General features: G+C 43.3%; 1 long non-coding RNA gene across 1 annotated transcript; it reads left to right on the forward strand.

Moving 5' to 3' along the window:
- The first annotated feature begins 13,788 nt into the window (after window positions 1-13,788).
- On the forward strand, window positions 13,789-21,963 carry LOC309713903. Its single transcript, XR_014278727.1, has 2 exons — window positions 13,789-14,401; window positions 21,451-21,963. It is a non-coding gene; the product is annotated as an uncharacterized lncRNA (long non-coding RNA).
- The last annotated feature ends 41 nt before the right edge of the window (window positions 21,964-22,004 follow it).

The raw sequence follows: 22,004 nt of genomic DNA on the forward strand, positions 1-22,004 counted from the left end.
TGCTTTTTATAGGATTTGTGCTTAATATAGTATTTCTGCTTTTTATAGTATTTGTGCTAAAACATAGTATTTCTACTAAATGTAGTATTTATGCTTAATCATAGTATTTCTATATATTTCTGCCAGGTCCCCAGGCAGCCAATCCTCTGTGAGGACTGAGAAATTCAAATTTTCAAATCAGGGCCTGCACGGCTTCCCAGCCAATCATATATGTGTCCTGAGGCATTCAAATTTGCATATTGGGGCCTTCATGGCTTCTAAGCCAGCCAATCATATCAGGGCTGAGGAATTCAAATCCACAAATCAGGGCCTGCACGGCTTCCCAGCCAGCCAATCATGTATGTGGGCTCCAGGCATTCAAATTTGCATATTGGGGAATTCGTGGCTTCTAAGTCAACAAGTCATCCATGTCATATATCTCTAAAAATTCATATTTTAATGATAAATTGTCAACACTTGAAGATTCCCCCATCTCTTCTGAACAAAACGGTGTAAGAATGACCCTTCTAGCCCCTACGGTTAGGAAATTATGGTCATTTGTTTGAGGGGAGTCGTCACTATGAGAAATAGACTGCAATAATCCTGTGTGTCTCTGTGCTGCGTGTGTAAACAGAAGCACCTGTTTTGGCGGGAAAAAGTGCACAGGCTCTCTGATTGGTGGATTCAAATTCAGCAGCTCCCAGGCTGACCTAGAAACTTACTTCTCTCTCCCTGTGTGTGTGTGTGTGTGTGTGTGTGTGTGTGTGTGTGTGTGTGTGTGACAGAGAGAGAGAGAGAGAGAGAGAGAGAGAGAGAGAGAAAGCCTTTTAATGGGATGATCTCATTGTAAGATTCAAATTCAATATAGTTAGACTGGTTGACTGAATTGGATCTTGTGTGTGTGTCTCTCTGTGCATGTGTGTTTCCTCATGTGTACATATTTGTAATTGTGTGGCTGTCATAAATTTTTTGGCAGATTTTTGTCATTTAACAAGTATATTTGAGGGACCCTCAGCATGTTCATCATTTTTTCAGCTGTCCATTTTGCTTTTCCAATTTTTCTGTTTAACTTATTACTATTGTGCTAAATCATACTATTTCTGTTTTAGTACTTGTGACAGCTCATTTGTTAAACATTTCTGAATGAATTTCAATCAGTGATAAACCTTTCTTATTGGAAGTTAATTTAAGAGAGTTTAAATAATATTCAATTTCAATCAAAAACAAATTAAATGATGGGGTTGAGTTTTGAAATTTACATTTATGTATATGGAATTTCCCTAATAAGATATAAAGATTGACAATGGCACATTTTTCTTTTTCTTTAGTTTCAAAATAAGTGATAATGTTCTTCCCTTCAATTTTGATTTCGTATGTTGTCTTGCACAGTATATAATTTTCAAGCTCTCTCCAAAATGTAGCACTATATAAACAGTCATAAAACAAATGAGTAACACTTTCAAGTTCAGTTGCCATTGCTGGAAACTGGAGTTTGGCTGGGCCGCGCCATGACGTAATCGGTCTACAAATGCGGCCTCAGGAGGATGCAGCCCATGAATTTGGACACGACCAATAAGTCGTACAGCTGGGTGGGTGCTGTGTTACTGATGGTGAACTTTATTGTATTCATAAGGTTAGTTATTGGGTTGCCAACCGTCCCGTGCAAACGAAATCTTCCCGCATTCAAAGAAAATATTACGCGTTTCGTATTGAGCTGAAAAGGAACACAGTTTGTCCCGTACTTCAGGTAGAATGGAAGAAGACACAAAGCTGGATTTATTCTGTCGTTACTCGGGCTCCCCTGTCATTCTCTCGCCTGTTGCAACTTCAATCGTGAAACTGATCAATGATCGGCTTTTCTCTCTTGTTTGTTTATCGCGCTAAACAACAGCAGCACGTTTAAGCTTGATCAGCTGTTGTTAGAATTCATTTGATTTTAATTTCTAGTATCAGCTGATGTTTGATGGAGCCACAGCTGAAAAAAAAGGGCTGGTCCTAACCATGAGATGTCCTTACTGAGTCATCAGAGCTGAACTGGTGATGGAGAAACAGGTTTACCTTTTAGGTGACATGAATGAGTTGAAGGGAAGTTATGAACTGTTTCTGAGAGACAACTAACACCAAGCTCCTTTTTTTTTGTGTAGCTGACAGCTGCTTTTTTTTTTTTTTTTTTTTTTTTTGTATGTGTTGGGCTGTGAGATGAAAAGCTACAGCCGGCTGTGTGGGTACAGCAACTATGTGTGAAAAGTGGTCCATAACGTAATGCTTCAAAGTGTGTTCATGCAAACATTGTCGGGTCTGCTTATGAACCTCTGCGCACAGCGTCTACAAATTGGGGCTGTACGAAGTCACCTCATCTTTACACAAAACTGTAAGCTGTCATCTGTGAGGCGCGAGCGGTGTTTGGTTTTACCATAGTTCATGGTGGAGAATGGCTGCTCCACTGAGTTTTGCTCTCTGTAGCCGTTTGAATGGCAACCTATACTGATTAGCGGCGGCATAGGCACACTTAAAATTTCTTCAGAAATTTTCGCTTTCTAGTTTCTAAGTTATTACTACTCAATTACCTCTGGAGGTTTCTGTGTAATAAGCAGGAAATACAGCTGCAAAATGCAGAACTGTCTGTTTCTATTTAATAGCCTATTAAAGCAAACTTAGAAAGTGTGTGATTATTACCTGGAAATACCTGTGGTAGTTTCTGTGTAAAAAGCATAAATAGAAACAGTGTGCAAATAGCTGGCTGTCAGTAAGTGGCAGACTGCTGCCTACTGGGAGTCTGCACATTCAGTTTTATCCCTGGATCAAGACAAAGAAGAAGTGGGGCAACAACTGCTAACTTTGGCCACCATTTGTCTCCTTTTTGGCTTGCCTCGTAGATCCATGCTTGCATAAACCGATGTATCATACACAGTATATTTGGAACAACAGTGGAGACCAATTTCAAGCCAATAGTACAAGTCCCCATCAAGTATGGGATCTTCCAAGGAGATGCTCTGTCCCCACGGCTGTTCTGCATAGACCTGAACCCCCTCAGTGAGATAATTAACAAGACTGGCTTCAGAAACTGACTGACAGAATGGACCAATCATCAGCCACCTCCTGTACATGGATGACATTAAGCTGTATGCCTGATCCACACCACCAGGACATACAGCAATGACACCGGAATGTCGTTCGGACTGGAGAAGTGTAGCTGGATGATAACCAAGAAAGGGAAAGTAGTCAGAACTGAGGGGATCGAACTACCAGAAGGTAACACTGCAGATATGTCTTATATAGTAGTTGCAACTACCTGGGTATCCCACAGGTAAATGGGAACCATGAGGAGTCCACTGGGAAAGCTACAACCACCATGTACCTGCAGAGGGTCCGGCAAGTCCTGAGGAGTCAGCTGAATGTTGAGAACAAGATCTGGGCTATCAACACCTACACCCTGCCCGTGATCAGGTACCCAGCTGGGATAATAAGCTGGCCAAAGGAGAAGATAGAAGCCACTGACATCAAGACAAGGAAGCTCCTGACCATGCATGGAGGGTTTCACCCCAAGTCCAGCACCCTGAGGCTGTACGCTAAGCGGAAGGAAGGAGGCCGGGGACTGGTGAGAGTCAGCACCATGGTCCAGGATGAGACAACGAACTTCCACGAATACATCACGAAGATGGCCCCAACCAACTGCATGTTCAATGAATAGCTCAGGCAGCAGAAACCCAAGAAAGTGGTGGAAGAGGAGGAACCATCATGGAAGGACAGGCCCCTGCACGGTATGTACCACCGGCAGATAGAGGAGGCGGCTGACATCGAGAAATCCTACCAGTGGCTGGACAAAGGTGGACTGAAAGACAGCACAGAGGCACTAATCATGGCAGCACAGGAACAAGCTCTGAGCACAAGATCCATAGAGGCTGGGGTCTATCACACCAGGCAAGACCCCAGGTGCAGGCTGTGTAAAGATGCCCCTGACACAATCCAGCACATAAAGGCAGGGTGTGTTATTATGTTATTATATGTGATGTGATATTAAACCTTTTTTTTTTTTTTGTGTGTGTGTCCCGTTTGGATCTTTAGCCATCAGAATTGTTGTCTTAAGGCCAAGAAAGATGCCAAGCGGATTTATTTTACCAAGTGGACCATCATGGCCTTGCCATATTGGTCCATTTGATTGACCTTTATTATAATTATGAATTTATTTTATTTTCAGTTGCTACAAACGGGACAGACATGACTGGGGGATAGGACAGGGAGAAAGAATGAAAGAAAGAGAGTGAGAGAAAGAAAACCAAAGGGGAGAAGAGACGGTGAGGAGGGGGGGAAGAAAGAAAAAAAAAACAAAACAAACAAAACACCTGGATCAACTGTATGGAGAAAAAAAAACAGAAGAGAAAGCAAACAACAAAGAGCAACATAATAAAAAAAACAGCACCATCACAATAAACTAGCTAGCAGTAGATATCAGTAGATACTAAATAATAAACGATATTGTGCAGCACGCAAGATAGACAGCGCACAATGTGCTTTGAGGCAGCAGCCAAGAAAGCTGTAGTCCGCGTCTGTGAATACCCGTGTGTACACCTGTGTGCATACCTGTGTGGATCAGCATGCTTGCATTCCAAAGGTTTCTCCATGTAACGATCTGCTAGAGAGTGTGGGTGAGCCACAGCCCCGTCCTCCAGGGTATGAAGCAGGTATGGAGGAGATCAAAACTCCAGACATCCAGAGGCCCCCAGAACACAAGAGACCAAGGAAGACCAACAGAGGGGCAGCCGCGCCACTGTCCCAGTAAGAGCTGAGGAGAGTCCCAGATGAGGGCTCACTCAGCAGCCGTGGAGCAGAAGCCAGGGGGAGTTCCAATGACGCGCCCGTGAGCTCCGCCGGCAGCCAGCTGTGCCTGAGTGACCGAGCCCCAGGCCGAGAGGCCGGGGGCACCCCACCTCCGGAGTGGCCCGAGCGAGCCCCAGGCTCCAGGCCCCGATAAGCGGCCGCCAAGGAGTGAGCCGGTGTGTACCCGGACGCCCACCCCCAGACACAAAGAACCACCAACGCACCGACACCTGAGGGAGTCTGCCACTGGCAGGGGAAGTGGTGGTGGGTGGAGATAGGCCTCCAAGCCTGAGATGTCCCCAGAGAGGTGGCGTCTGATACCCAACCTGACATATAGACACAGACATACAGGCACACACAGATACAAACATCCATTCCCACCCTCATGCTCTCATATGCACTTACTCCACACTCAACCAACGTGGAGACAGACATAAAGAGACGCTGTACACATGATCACACTCCCCAAGCGTACTGTACGAACCGGGTCTAGGTACCCTTGCCCCTGGAGGGGGGAACTGCACCCAGACCCAGGTGGTGTTACCCTTTTCCCTGCGGTGGGGAGAGGCAGACCGCCCCGACTCCGCAGCAGCAGGGAGGCCCCACACTCCAGACCGCAGTCGGACGGCCAACTCCTCCTAGCCCCCCCGCTCCAGCAGGCCGCAGAGAATGGGGGTGAGAGAAGACTCCAAACCTCCCTCCACCCAGTGTTGATGCATATGTGTTCTAAGGTGCATTTGTACACCCCGATGGTAATTTGGACTCCGTGTATCGTGCCCACCCCCAAGATCCTATATGTATGTGTAATGAGAGTGTGAGTAATGTGAATGTCTAAGTTGTGGCATAAAATTGAGGCAGAGGCAGCCAGAAGGGGACAGAGAGAGGGGGGGGGGGGGGGTAGCCTCCTCTGCATCCTGGTGACATACCCCTACTCCAAGGTCCTGCATGTGTGGGTGGTTGTGGTGGAGCGGGAAGAGGGAGGCAGCTGGAGATGGGGAGGGAAGGAAGGGAGGGGCAGGTGACCCCTCCCTGGGACCAGCTCCCCCGCTGACCCCAGTAGGCACTCCCATACTCCGCGACCCGCCAGGGAAAGGGGGCCCAGGCCCATCTAGACGGGGGCCCAGCCCAGCAGTGCCCCCCGGCCCCACAGAGCCCGGAACAGTCCACCCAACCCCACCACAGAGAAAACTCCACCCACCCCACCATCCACTCATCTTCCAGACTACATGAGACAATAGACGCCCAGGCTGAGATCTTCCTCCACCTCTCCTGTATCTCCCCCTCCTGCAGAGAGAGCTCCTGAAGAGAGAAGAGCTCCTGCAAGGTGTGACAATCTCCCCCACCAGTTGAAGAGCCCCCCAGGTGGCTCGATGCACCCATCCGCCCACAACCCCGGCAACACACAAACCAGGACCCAAGGCCCCGAGGCCCGGCCAGGGCCCCAGCCCAGAGACGGAGCGCCCCAGAACCTCACGCCCATCCCGGACCCACCCAGGGGCAGACAGGCTACCAGGTCAGTGACCCACATCCGTTAGCACAGACCCTCCCCTAGCCCTGCTGCACGCAGCCACGAGGAAACAGTCACCCGAGAGCCAACAGAGCCCCTAGCCGGACATGACCGCTACCCCGGGTTGAGCCCCCCAAGGAAGATGCCTCCGGGGAACCCCCCGACGCCCTAAGCCTGTCCCTACCCCCACACCAATCAGAACAGTGAAGGCGGGACCAAACTATGACCCCCCACCCCCACTAGGTGATGGAGCTGATCAAAGGAGCCCAGAGCAATTGATCTGATGTGGTGGCAGAGGCCGTATCAAGACTAATGTAATCTAATAGATAATTTCTATATTGGTTAGAATTAAGATTGTTTTTATTTTTCCAGTTCATGAGGACAGTTTTCTTGGCTATGCATAGGGCAGTGAAAACCATATGGGCTATATTCTTTTCTGAAGGGACATTATCTAAGCTGCCCAACAAACACACTAAGGGGGAAGTTGGAATGTTACATTTCAGACACTTTGATAAGTCTTCACATATCTCGCGCCAAAACTTCTGCACTGGTGGACAGAACCAAAGAGCGTGAATGTAATTGTCTGGTGTATTGCCTTGACAGTGTGAGCAGTTGTTGGAAGATGTAAAGCCCATCTTGAACATCCGATGACCTGTATAGTGCACTCTATGTAGTATTTTGTATTCTATTAATTGCAGACTGGGATTTTTAATCAATTTAAAGGTTTTTAAACAAACCTGAGACCAGAAGTTTTGGTCTAAACTGACTGATAAATCTGCTTCCCACTTTGCAATAGGAATGGATATTGATTCATCTAATTTAGAAAGTGTTCTGTATATTGTAGATAGTAATTTGGGGGATTTAAGAGTAAGAAAATGTGCCGCACTTGGTGGTGTTTGTAATTCAACTTGACTGAGGTTAAATTTCTTTTTTACTATGGATTTAATTTGTTGATATTCTAAAAATCTTTTCTTGTTGATCCCATATTGTGTAACTAGTCTGTCAAATGGAATAAAGTCTGTTCCTTCTAATATATGTTCTAAGTATTTAATTCCTTTACAACTCCATTCTGGGAAATTAATCATATTATTGTTTTGTAATATGTCAGGGTTATTCCAGATAGGTGTACGTTTGCATGGGATTAATGAAGACTCCGTTATTTTTAGAAACTCCCACCATGCTGTCAGAGAGAAGCTGATGTTGATACTTTTAAAGCATTCATGTCTTTTGATGTTTGAGCTAATAAATGGTAGGTCTGAAATCTCTAGATCCTTGCATAGTGCCTGTTCAACATCTAGCCAGGGCTCATCTAAGAAGGTATGTTTTGACCATTCTGAGATGAACTGAAGCCTGTTGGCTAAGAAGTATTGGTGAAAATTAGGCAGATCTAATCCTCCTCTATCCTTGGTTCTTTGTAGCGTTCTTAAGCTGATACGCGGGGGTTTATCTTTCCAAAGGAATTTGGAAATATATGAATCCAGAGATCTGAACCAATCCTGTGATGGTTTGTTAGGGATCATCAAAAATAAGTAATTTATTTTTGGCAAGACCATCATTTTTATAGTGGCGACCCTTCCCATGAGTGATATGGGTAAAGATTTCCATCTAGTCAGATCGCTTTCTACTTTCTTTAGAAGTGGGATGTGGTTTAATTTAGTTAAGTCTGAAAGCTTAGGAGAAACATTAATACCTAAATATTTAATATTTCCGGATTGCAGTGGGGCAGAGGAAGAATTATGGAAGGAGCAGTTAATGGGGAGAACTGTAGATTTTGACCAGTTAATTGAATAATCTGAAACTCTTGAAAACCAGTTTATTAGAGTAATTACCTCAGAGAGGTTGGTTTGTGTGTTTTGCAGAAAAAGCAACACATCATCCGCATAGAGACTGATTTTATGTTCTGTGTTCTTACATTTTATGCCCTTAATTGTTGTAGCCTGTCTAAATGCTGCTGCTAGAGGTTCGATAAAAATTGCAAAAAGTGAAGGGGAGAGTGGGCATCCCTGTCTGGTGCCCCTCAGGAGACAAAAGCTGGAGGATGTCTGGTCATTTGTTCTGATACGAGCTGTTGGGGAATTGTATAATATTCTTATCCAGTTTATGAAAGAGTTTCCAAAACCAAATTTGTGTAAAGTTGCGAATAAAAATTTCCAGTTAACTCTGTCAAATGCTTTTTCTGCATCTAGAGATAATATTATGGTTTCGATGTTTTTATTGTATGAGTAGTCTATTAAATTAAGTAATCTACGTGTGTTTGTTGATGAGTGCCGACCTTTTATGAAACCAGTTTGGTCAGGATGAATTAAGAGGGGGGTTATTTTCTCCAGTCTCTTTGAGAGAGCTTTGCAGATTATTTTAAGGTCTACATTTATAAGGGATATTGGACGATAGCTTGAGGGATATACAGGGTCTTTGCCTGGTTTTAGCAGGAGACTAATGTTGGCAGAATTCATATTTGGTGGTAGTCTGCCATTTTCCTCAATTTCCTGCAACATTCCGTGGAATACTGGTGCCAGAATTGTCCAGAATTCTTTGTAGAATTCTGCAGGGAAGCCGTCTGGACCTGGAGCCTTATTATTGGGCATACTTATCAGGGCTTCCTGGAGTTCACTTGGCGTCAGTGGCGAATCCAGTTCCATTGCTTGACTGTCTAGTAATTTTGGAAGAGTTACGTTGTCAAGAAACAGATCAATTTCCTTTTTAGATGGGTTTATTTGTGGTGAGTATGAAGTTTCATAGAAATCCCTAAAAATGTTGTTTATTCTTCCAGGGTCGTATATTGTGTTCCCCGATAAATCTTTAGCAGCACATATAGTTGTTTTTTCTTTATTTATTTTTAACTGGTTAGCTAGAAATCGACCTGATTTGTTACTGTGTTCAAAATTCTGCAAGCGTAGTCTTTGTATAAGGAATTGTGTTTTTTTTATTAATAGTTTCATTTAATTCTAGTTTTGTCTTGCATATTTTGTTCAATGTTTCCTGATCTTGGTCGCACGCGTAGGCTTCTTCTAGTGATTTGATGGTTTTTTCTAATTCCTGAATATTTTTGTTTTCTTCTTTCTTTTTATGTGATGAGAAAGAAATTATTTTACCTCTCATCACAGCTTTCCCTGCTTCCCATAGAACAGAAGCAGATATTCCGGGAGTGTCATTAAAGTCTAAATATGAAGTCCACTCTTTTTTAAAATATTTAATAAAGTCTTCATCTTTAAGCAATGATGTATTAAATCTCCAGTTTTTACTTGGCGTAGTATTATTCTTGTGCATTAGTGTTAAAGATACAGGAGCATGATCGCTGACAGCTATAGGATGAATCTCAGTGTCTGAAATGTCGCTCAGCAGTGAGCTGCCGACCAAAAAATAATCCAGACGAGAGTAAGAGTGATGAACATGCGAGAAAAAAGTCGCTCATATACTGTTTGATTATATTTGTGGATTGCCAATTGCGCTGAGTTCCTGTTGTGTTGAGCCTATCCATGTCTTCATTTAGTCCAAGGTTGAGGTCACCGCCAAGAATGAGTGTGCAATCGAGGTGTTTAGAGAGTGCACTAAAAAATCCGTGGAAGAATGAGGGTTCATCAACATTTGATTGATTGATTGATTGATTGAATCTTTATTTTGAACATGTTGAAAAAGTATAAAAAAAAAAAAATAGAATTAAAAGAGACAAATGAACAAAGCAAACAAAAGGAAAACGAGCAACCACAACTCCAAATAACGTCCATGTTCAAAAAGGAGCAGGAAGAAGCATAAGCTTATTTAATCCCACCCCTTTTCCACTATCTAGTATCAATAGACTACAGAAATACCTCCTTGTAATTACATTATATGTTATGTGTAATTATTATTATTATTTTTTTTAATATATACACATATATGTTTCTATCTATCCATACCTACGTATATACACACATACGCACATATACACATTTTCAATAACCCCATTAACACCTGAAGGATACACAACCTACAATTTTATATATATTTTATATATATATATATATATATATATACACATACACACATACATACACACACATACACATATATATATATACATACATACATACATATACACATACATATATACCCATACCAACAAACCCGTGCATGCGCACACACATGAAAATATTAGACAAGAACACCCTATCAAATCTCTACCTTTTCCCTGTACCCTGTAAAAACCATATCCTTAAACCGCTTTTTAAACTGCGCCATGCTTGGACATTGCTTCATATCTTTACTTAGTCTGTTCCACAGCTTCACTCCACACACAGAGATGCAAAAACTTTTTAATGTTGTACGGATACGAGGATGTTTTAAATTTAATTCCCCCCTCAAATTGTATCCCCGTTCCCTTTTAGAAAACATTTTTAGAATATTGTCAGGAAGCAGGTTATTTATTGCTTTATATATAATTTGTGCTGTGAGAAAATGAACCAGATCTGTGAATTTTAGAATTTTTGATTTTAAGAATAGTGGATTTGTATGATCTCTGTAACCAGTTTTATGGATTATCCTTATGGCCCTTTTTTGTAATATAAAGATTGATGATAGCGAACATTTGTAAGTATTGCCCCAAACCTCTGCACAGTAATTCAAATACGGTGCAATCAGGGAACAATAGAGAATGTGGAGTGATTTGTGGTCCAGAATGTGTTTTACTTTACTCAAGATTGAGACACTTCTTGAAATTTTGTTATGTATATGATTTATATGAGACTTCCAGTTTAATTTATTATCTATAATCACACCAAGAAACTTATGTTCAAGTACTCTTTCAATTTCCACACCATCTACATGAATCTGCACTTGTGCATTTCTAAGGGAATTCCCAAATAAGATAATTTTAGTTTTACTTAGATTTAGCGATAGTTTGTTCCTGTTAAACCATTTTTTAATTTTGCACATTTCTGAAGTAATTGTATCCAGCAGCTCCTTTAGATTCCCCCCAGAACAAAAAATATTTGTGTCATCTGCAAATAATACTAATTTTAATATATCAGATGCCTTACAAATATCATTTATATAAATAATAAATAATTTTGGACCCAGTACAGAGCCTTGTGGAACACCACAAGCAATGTCCAAGCATGATGAGGAATGGACACCCAGCTTCACAAATTGTTTCCGGTCACTTAAATAATTTTTCACCCATTGCAGTACAACCCCCCTAATCCCATACCGTTCCAGTTTATTAATTAATATGTCATGATTGATTGTGTCGAATGCTTTCTTGAGATCCAGAAATACTCCAGCTGCATACTGTTTCTGATCTATAGCATTCGTAATGTCCTCAATTGATTCGATTAATGCCAGAGATGTTGATCTTTTTGATCTGAATCCATATTGACTGTCAGAGAGTAATTTATATTTATCTAAGAATTTGTCTAATCGTTTATTAAACAGGTTTTCTAGGATTTTGGAGAATTGTGGTAGTAAAGAAACAGGCCTGTAATTTGTGAAGTGGCGTCTATCCCCGGTTTTATACAGCGGCACAACTTTAGCTATTTTCATTTTGTTTGGCACTTTTCCCGTCTGAAATGATAAGTTGCAAATATATGTTAGAGGTCCTACAATTCCTTCAATGACCTTTTTGACGATTTTCATGTCAATATCATTACAATCAGTGGATGTTTTATATTTACACATGTGTACAATGTCAATTATTTCTTTTTCCTCCACTGATGTGAGGAACATTGAGTTAGGGTTCCTATCAATCAGGTTTTCACTACATTCTACTGATGGCAGTGACTCAGGAATTTGTTCTGCCAGTTTTGGTCCAATATTTACAAAATAATGATTAAAGCTGTTGACCTTATCAGCAGTGTTTTCCATAATATTGCCATTATCGATAAAGTATTGTGGATAACTTTGTTGTCCAGAATTATTTTTAATGATACCGTTTAAAACATCCCATATTCCTTTCATATTATGTTTATTGTTGTTCAATATTTTACTATAATACTCCTTTCTACATACACGTATAATATTGGTCAACTTATTTTTGTATTTTTTATATTTATTTTCAGCTTCTTTTGTCCTTTGTTTTAGGTATTCCCTATAGAGTGTATTTTTCTTTTTACATGCATTTTGTAAACCCTTAGTGAGCCATGGTCTATCTGAATATTTGTGCTTTCTGTTGTATTTTATTGTTGGACAGTTTTTATCGTACAACTCCATGAATATTCTTAAAAATATGCCATATGCAATATCAATATCAACTTCTTTGTACACCTTGTCCCAGTCCTGATTTAATAGATCGTTCTTAAATGCAGTCATAGTTTCTTCTGTCCTTACACGTCTGTATCTCAGTTGTTCTTCATGCTGATTTTTCTTATAATTAGTGTCATAAACTGCAAAAACTGGTAGGTGATCACTGATGTCATTAATTAATATTCCGCTCACAATGTTGTTTTCCATATTGTTAGTGAAAATATTGTCAAGTAAGGTGGCACAATGTGGAGTAATTCTGCTAGGCCTGGTTATTTTAGGATGTAAACTCAAACTGTACATAGTGTTTAGGAATTCGTCGGTCATTTTATGCTTTTTTGGATTCAACAGGTCAATATTAAAATCACCACAGATAAACATAACTTTTTGATTTGTTTTAGAGAATATTTCCTCTATGAAGTCATTAAATACTTGAATACTAGAGCCAGGTGTTCTATATATACAGCTAATTATTACATTTTTTTCTTTTTCCTTATAAATTTCAATTGTTATACATTCTAGTAAATTATCAATTACAGTTGTCATACTTTCTACCACCTTGTAGTTTAGGTTTTTATCCACATACACAGCTACTCCCCCTCCACTCTTGTTCCTTCTATTTACAAAATTCACTTCATATCCCTCCAGTCCAAAGTCCATTCCTTTCTCCGCATTGATCCATGTTTCAGAAATGGCAATAATTCCAAATGGATTTGTCAACTCATTTAGATATTCCTTTATATTGTTGAAGTTGGCATACAGACTTCTGCTATTAAAATGGATTATTGATAATTTATTTTCCGTGTTGATGGTGTGCTTAAACTGTTCATCAGTGAAGTAGCAGCAGTTACAGCTGATGTTGTAGAAGAAATTATTTTCCGGGTCTATATCCTTTTCTAAGTCTAGAACATTATGGTCTGTGTATCGAAATGTTCTCAGTTCCAGATTATCATAAAGAGAATTCCAATGAGTCATGTTGATATTGTTGCCGGATGCAGATGTTCTTTTGGACTGTGCCATGTGTTGTGTTGTGTGTCACGTCACATGTGTATCCGGTTGTTCAGTCTGACGTCACTAGCCGTGTCTGGGTCTAAACTCCGCTGCAGGTCCATATATCAAACGATCACTATGGCATTACTGAGAGTTGAAAAACTGTCTAAAGTCTTTCATCTTTAATAAAATGATCAGTGTCTGCTCTACCAGGCGTAACAATTGAGTTTAACATCCAGGCATCCATGAAAACGGAATTTATGACATTTAACGGAGTGAAGAAAATATAATCTGATCAAACATTATTCAGCTTTAAATATTGTTCAGCTTTAAAGTTACTGTGCAACTGTGTAATAAAAATGTGCTCACGACTTTGGCCTTGAGAGCGATAAGAAGCGATCGCCTCATCCTGCAGGTGCAAGATATCTGCAAGCGAAGAGACTAGAACACCCAAGGCCGATTTCCTTTTATGGAGTTGTTTTTCTGCTAATGCAGCACTTTCCTCACAACCCCCTCCTGTAAGTTTTAGAGAATATATACCCATCCTCACAGCAAATCTTGGGAATCTCCTGATGTGAGCTGTGTTGAGAGGTTGTCTCTGTCTCAATAAAAGTTCACTGATTCCCCATCTGCCGCAGGTGTCCGGTTGTCTTCATTCTCCGCCAGCCTGGTTAAGTCAATTCCTCCTTAACATCTAAAAGAACCTATTTAATGAAGGAAGACGGGTTCACTTTGTGTTTAATATTATTCTATTGCTGTTGTTGTTTTTTTTGTATCCTTCAATTGGCGTCACGAACAGGATCCGCTCCAGGTCAACTGGAACGGATGGGAGGACTTCGGCCGTGGTCTGAGTGAACGGAGTTTGGACAAAAGCTGTGTGCACACAAAAACAAGGTAAGCAGACCTTTTATTTCTGCTATATTGAACACTATAAAAATACTTAGTGTCCAAACTCCTAGTAATTCATAACCAAAATTGTCTGGCTTACTTAAGGCTTGTTGAGAATCAGACAAGTGAATAAGAAATAAGTGAATAAGAGATAAGTGAATAAGAAATAAGTGAATAAGTGAATAAAGATAAGAGTGAACTGAGGTCTGACCACGGTTGCAGCCGACGGGTTGCTCTCCGGTGTCGGATACATACCTCAGTGCAGGTCTGGGACCTTGAAAGGGTTTATTAGTAACGCCTTTCTAAACAAATTAAAAGGTTAAAGGCCTTGAGAATATTTTTTAGTAATATTCTCTAAACTACAGAAGGGTTAGGAAGGCCCAGAGGACTTTATTAGAAAAGATCCTCTAAAACTTAAAAAGGAGAAGTACTGGTTGGAGTCCAAAGGAGGGGTCCCTTTGATCAATAGGAGAAAACGGATCTCTTCTTAAAACCCCGATGATTTTAGTGTTTTAAATGTTTTGATGTTCTGTTTGATATTGGACACACATAAATACACGCTGAATGCTTGCTGTGGAACACTGGGCAGGACAGTTTGGTTCTCCGTTGTTCACAGATTACACAATTAAAGGAACTAGGTTCCTCTTTTGGTTAAAATAATACACCACACATAGAATTTTTTTTTTTTTTACACATTTATTACATACATAAGGAGGGTAATGAGTGACTGCAGGTAATGTATGAAGTGTGAATGAGACGTGTGAACAAGGTGACAACCAACTAGCACCCCTATCAGGAAGCTCTAGGCAAGGTTACCCGCCAGACTCCGGTTTGGTAGAAGCTTGGTAACACCTGAAGGGATATTTCAGTGCTGACTCACCTTTAAAGCAGCGCCCCAGCTGTTAGTGCCTAACAGAGGCAGAAACCCAGCTGGCCCAAATTCTCCTTTAAAATCAATAAAAGAACACTCCTCCATTGACAGTAAAATGGATGGAGAATTAGATCGAGAAACTAAGGATGATGGTTGGGGTCCCGGTGTTATTCTTAGCACATTGGGAGAACAATTAACATGTGTTGAGACAGTCATCAACTCCACACACCAGCCTAAAGAAGCAAAAAAGCAGAAAGAGTCATTGAGGAAAACAGCTGAAAGGTTAATGAAAGAAAAGGGAAAGGACGAGGGGAGTAGTGGTAACTGGGGAATAATTTGGCAGAATAAGGCTATGCAGGCAAAAGAGAAAGAGGAAGAAGCCAACTCAGCAGCAGCAGGTGCAGGTGTGATGAGCGGGGTGAGACACAGAAAGGAAGCAGATAAGCACGCAGGCCGCAAAGCTAAATTTAATCACTGGGTGTGTTTATGGGAAACTGCAAAACCACACATGAAGAAAAATAGGTCTCAGCCACCTCCCTATTCTGCCTCAACTCCTCCCTCAGCAGGCATATATCCGGTACTTAATATCTCTGGTGGAATAATGACTATTGGAGAAGAACCGCCCGTAGCTCCAACTCCCATAGATACCAAGCATTTTTGCCCAGGAAGCTCCTCTCTGTCGGCGACATCCTCAGCTAGTAGTAGAGCCCCCTCTTCTATGTCCCATTGTTTTGGAACCGGATCTGAGGGCCTAACTGACCCCCCTGCGAGCGCACCATTTGCGGTTCGAATGAACAGACAGGAACCCACTGAACAACAATTAACTGATCAAGAAGCAGCATTACGCACCTGCTTAAATGAACATAGGTCAGTGGTCCAGGTGAATAATCGTGTTGCGTCAGCCCCTCTTTCCCGGTCCAACCCCTTTGCCAGCACTCCTGTCGCTGTTAAAGGAGATCTGACCGCTACTGCAAAAACTGAGCCTGGCACTTCACCAAATGTCACAGTTACCATGTCTTTGGTGGGCCGTCAGGATCCGGAAACACAGATGAGTTTAGCCCACGTTTTTGCTGACACTGCTACCCCACCAGGCGGGGAAGAAACTGAGGATACTGATGATGAACTCAGTGACCTTAACAATACACCCCCCTCTACCCCTCCCAGTTTAGGATATCAGACTAGATCTAAGGGCCCTGTGCCTCAGCCTCCAGGCATATTTCCCCTGGTCCAGACTAAAGCGCAACGTAGACCAGTGTATCAACCTTATTCATTCGGAGATGTCCAGGCCCTAGTGGACAAACTCCCTGACATAACGGAGGGAGGGAATGCCTGGTTGGCTGGTTTGGATAAATACACAGCTGGACAGGACCTCGCACTGGGAGATTTTAGAGCTATTATAACTAGGTGCACATCCCGATCTCAGGCAGCGGACCTGGAACAAAATGCGGGTACTACCATGCATGAGAACGAGGTGCCACTAATGCAGGCCTTGAGGTTTATTGGACCGGCCCTGCGCAAACAATTCCCACCCAAAAATCAAGGCACCTTACAGAAATTTAAATGGGAGGGAAAGCAAAATCCCACCCATTATCTAAATCAGGCTGTTGAAGACTGGGTGAACCATACAGGTCATCACCCCAGTAGGACTTGTTCACAGAGCATGTGGTTTAGAAGGGCGGTGCTGAGGGGCATTCCGGAGTCAGTAAGCCAGAAAATGGAGGATAATCCTGATTTGCAGGACTGTGACTTTGCAATCTGGAAGAAACATTTGATTTTTAATCTTAACAAAGTGCAGATTAAGTCTGATGATAAAGCGGAGAGCGTCGAAGATTTACAGTTGCAACTGTTGAAGGTTCAGCTGCAGAAAGCTAAAAACGACCTGGGTGGAAAAGGTGACAAGCCTAAAAAGCAGCTTGTGGCCGCTGCGGCTCCCCCTCCTGGTCCAGTTGCCCCTGATTTGTATCCGAACCCGTGGCCAACTGATCCACAGCCCCCCCAGTATGGTGCTTATCACTCCCCGGCCCCTTATGGGCAGAGAGGTTCCCCATTTGGAGGAAACAGAGGTGGTTTCAGGGGAAGGGGTCAGATGGGAGGTGGTAGGGGAGGCCAGATGTATGTTTGTTTCCGGTGTGGACAACCTGGACACTGGGCTAAAGCGTGCCCTTTGAACCCGGCTGCTGGAAGAGGCAGGGGAGCCCGTGGTGGGCCCTATCAGCATCCTGGCCACAGAGGTGGACCTCGTGGTGCTGTAGTTGGAGTGCCCCCGGCCCCACAGATGCCTGTGATGGGGTGGGAGTACTACGAGGGTGGTCCCCAGCTATAGGACACCCCACAGACTGCCCAGGACGGTGAAGGGACAACGGCGGACCCTATGCTGTCCATAACTGTAGATAGAAGAAGAAGCAGCTTTTTAGTGGACACTGGAGCTACATACTCCACCATTAAGGATGTTGCTCGTGAAAGACTTACTGACAGAGTGATTACAGTGGTGGGCATATCTGGGGAACCTAAAACTCTGCCTTACACCGTGCCCCTCCCCACAACGGTTGGAGATCAGACCTTGTTACACAGCTATGTTTGTTCAAAACAGGCGCCTGTGAATTTACTGGGAAGAGACTTGTTGATTAAATTAGGAGCCACAATACTCTGCTCTTCACAAGGCCTAACTGTGACTCTCCCTACTGGGGTTGTACTTCCCTGCTCTGATGGGCCAGAGGGAGGTGGTCAGTTTCTGCTGCAACCCTCCTCCTGTTTGGCGGACTCTGCTGACATCTACTGGGCATTATTGGAAGTTGAAACACCTGCTGAACCAGGAGTTTGGACTGCTTTTCAGCAATGGCGGCCGTGGCTCTCACTCCTACATCCTTATGTCCCTCCCCCTGACCCACCTCATGTTACACTGTTTTATGACAGGCATGACACCACCTGGTACCAGCACATGTTCCAAAAGCAGTGTGAGGGGCGGGCTTGGTCTCTGAACATGTCGTGCATTTTTGCGGCACCGGAGGGAGTGGCAGCAGCGGTTACTTTTACAACAGATCAATTACAGTGGTACATGATGTCTGATGAGGCAGCTCCCCATGTGTCACTGGCCTTACATCCTGGACACCAGGCTAAGGAGCTGGGTGGAATGGTTAAACGTTCCCTTGCGGCCACTGACTGGACACCTACAAAACTCCCACAGGTTTTGTTTTCTCCATCTACCAAGACATACCAAATTTTAAATGATTGCTTTAATTCCTCAACACTGCAACATGGAGTGGTCAGCGGGTCACATGGAAGAGAACACACAGACCACTGTGATGCTGCGCCTTTACTCGACTCTCTTCCAGATTGTTTGTGGTCCCTTGGACCCACAGATGTAGGTTTAGTTGATGTGGAGCCAGTCTCTTTTCAACTGTCATCTGCTACCCCTTTGTGGCAGCCTCAGTACCCACACAGACCGGAGGCTGAGGCTGGGATTGCAGAAACAATTTCTGGTTTGGTCACTGCCGGTGTCTTGGAGCCCTCCTGCTCTAAGTGGAACACGCCCATCCTACCCGTTGAGAAAAAAGGCACGGGGAAGTTCAGAATGGCACATGATTTGAGAAGGATTAATGCCTTACTTGGCACTCCTACTTTGCCTGTGCCTAATCCTTATGTTGCCTTGACCAACCTCCCACCATCTCATGCCTGGTTCACCTGCATTGACTTGGCTAATGCCTTTTTCTGCCTCCCACTTCGTGAGTCACTGCGTGACATTTTCTCATTTACATTTAGAGGCCGACAATGGCGTTACACTCGCTTACCACAGGGATTTGCCCTCTCCCCAGGACTGTTTAATCAGTGTTTGAAAGAACTTTTACAAACCAGCCCACTACCATCTGACTGTATGTTAATACAATATGTGGATGACCTTTTGCTGTCTGCCCCCACGGCTGACATCTGTTTGGAGGCCACCAGAGTGGTACTTCACCACCTGGCCAACACAGGTTTTAAAGTGAGCAAAAACAAACTACAGATTGCAAGAAAACAGGTTTCTTTTCTAGGCCGCATGGTCTCACAGTCCGGTATTTCCTTGTCCCCAGAACACAGGAACTCCATTTTGCACCATCCAAAACCTCTAACTGTAAAAGACATGTTGTCATTTTTGGGCCTGACTGGTTACAGCAGGACCTATGTCCCAGACTATGTTGGCCTTACTTCCCCTTTGCGCGTTTTGGTAAATGAACAAGGCATGAGAAACCTCTCTGCTCCCCTCTCATGGACTACAGAAACAGAACAGGCGTTTATAAAGTTAAAACAACAGCTTTCTGTCGCCTCTGACCTTGCTGTGCCAGATTATGCTTTGCCTTTTCATCTTGATGTTTCTGGAACCGGAACCCATATCAATGGTATCCTGTTCCAGAAAAAAGGGGGAGAGAGAAAAGTGTTGACATATGTAAGCGTAATGCTTGACAACACTGAAAAACGCCACCCACCGTGCACACAACACGTTTCTGGACTTGCAAAAATCATTCAGAAAACAGCACACATAGTGATGAACCACCCACTAAAAATTTTGACATCACACAGTGTGGTGGCCTACGTCTCCTCACAGGCCTTCACACTCACTTCACTCAGGCAGAGACGCCTCAGTACCATTTTGGAAGCACCACACATCACCTACTCACATGAAGGCATAAACATGGCTGATCACATGGGATCAGGGGAACCACATATGTGTGAAGAGGTTGTGCAGGTACAGGAGAAAATCAGGCCAGATTTGCAGGCAGAACCTCTAATGGATGCAGAAAAAGATTGGTTCACAGATGGATGTTGTTTCAGAACTGAAAGTGGAATGTTGAAGGCTGCATGGGCAATAGTGGAACAGACAGACATGAGATGGAAAACAGTGAAAGCAGAGCAGTTGACAGGACAACAGTCTGCACAGAGAGCTGAACTGAGAGCGGTGATTGAAGCCTTAAGGATGGGAAAGGGACAGAAAGTGAATATATACAGCGATTCAGCTTATGCTGTGGGAGCAGTGCATGTGGAGCTCAAGCAGTGGCTAAGAGCTGGTTTTTTGACAGCCAGCGGAAAGCCTATTAAACATGAGATAGAAATGAGGGAATTAGCGGAAGCACTGTTGTTACCTGTTAAGGTGGCAGTGGTAAAATGCAAAGGACACAGTGCCGGATTGGACTTAGTGGCATTAGGTAACAAACAGGCCGACTTAGTAGCTAAGCAGACAGCTGGTTACTTACCCTCCCTGATTATGGTAATGGACCCAGAAGCCACACCCCCTCCAGAAAGACCACCCATACAACTAGGCCTAGCCACAATCAGAGAGTTACAGGACAAAGCCAGCCCCCAGGAAAAATCATTATGGGTAACAAGAGGGGCCACAAACACAGATGTTTGGCGTGGCCCAGATGGAAGGCCCATTCTACCGCCAGGGGTCAGACAGACAGCAATGGAAGAGGCACATGGAGTGGGGCATGTGGGACCTGCACAAATGATGAGGAACTTAGCCGCCTGGTGGCACCCTTATCTAAAAGACATGACAAAATACATGGTTAAAACCTGTAAGGAGTGCAACCAATTTGGAATCAAGCCCGCCTTCAAGCCAATAGCAGGGTACTTCCCCATCCCACTTTGCCCAGGGAAAGAAATAATCATTGATTACACAGACATGGTGGACAGAGTAGGTAGTTACAGGTACCTGCTGGTGGCTGTGGATGCATTTTCAGGTTGGCCAGAAGCCTGGCCGACAGCAAGTGAAAACAGTGGAACTGTGGTGAAGTGTCTGATTAATCATTATATACCACAGCATGGGTTTCCCGAGGTCATAAGGTCGGACAATGGTTCACATTTCAGGAACCACGATCTGCAGAGGGTTGAAGCCGCATTAGGTTTGAAACATAAGTTTGGCTCAGTTTACCACCCCCAATCCCAGGGGAAAGTGGAAAGGATGAATCAAACTCTAAAAACTAAATTGGCTAAAATCTGTGCACAGACCAAATTAGATTGGGTTAAGGCATTGCCTCTTGCATTAATGTCCATAAGATGCTCAGTAAATCAAACCTCTGGTTACACTCCATTTGAGTTGGAGCATGGCAGGCCTTTTCCTGGCCCCTCCTCTCGCCTGTTAATGTCGGATGAAGCTGATTCAGACCTCGATCCGAGGACATATTATAACATGCTCCGCAGTTTTGTTGCCCAGTATTCCTCACAGGTCGCTGAAAGAAACCAGCAAGAGCTGAAAGAGGCGGCTACACCTGGAATGGACTACGTCCTCCTGAAAGTCACAAAGAGAAAGTGGGCTGAGCCTCGCTGGACAGGCCCTTACCGCATAACAGAGCGGACCTCCCACGCTGTCAGGCTCGAAGGGAAAGGTGACACCTGGTTTCATTACACACAGTGCGCTGCTGCCACCGAACCAGGAAGAACCTTGAGAGAGGTGCAGAAGGACCTGTCAGAAGGAGCTGCAACAGCATCACCAACCACTTGAGGGAGCCAAAACTCAACCTACAAGCCGGCTGGTTACAAAAGGGGGTGTTCTTCATACTGAACTAAACATTTTTATTTTTCTATTTTTAACATCTTTTATGACTTTGCTTTTATATTGGCTTGAGTTTTTAAGATTTACATTTTACATTGCAATAGTTTTAACCGCTGAAAGCTCATTTAAAGTTGTGTCACTGATACTTTTTGTTGCTCTTTAACTCCTAGAACACGCCCTTGGCGAGGTGGGGGGAACTGGACCACCTTTCTGTG

The sequence above is a fragment of the Aulonocara stuartgranti genome, assembly GCF_965226115.1.
Source record: "Aulonocara stuartgranti genome assembly, chromosome: 9".
NCBI lineage: Eukaryota > Metazoa > Chordata > Actinopteri > Cichliformes > Cichlidae > Aulonocara > Aulonocara stuartgranti.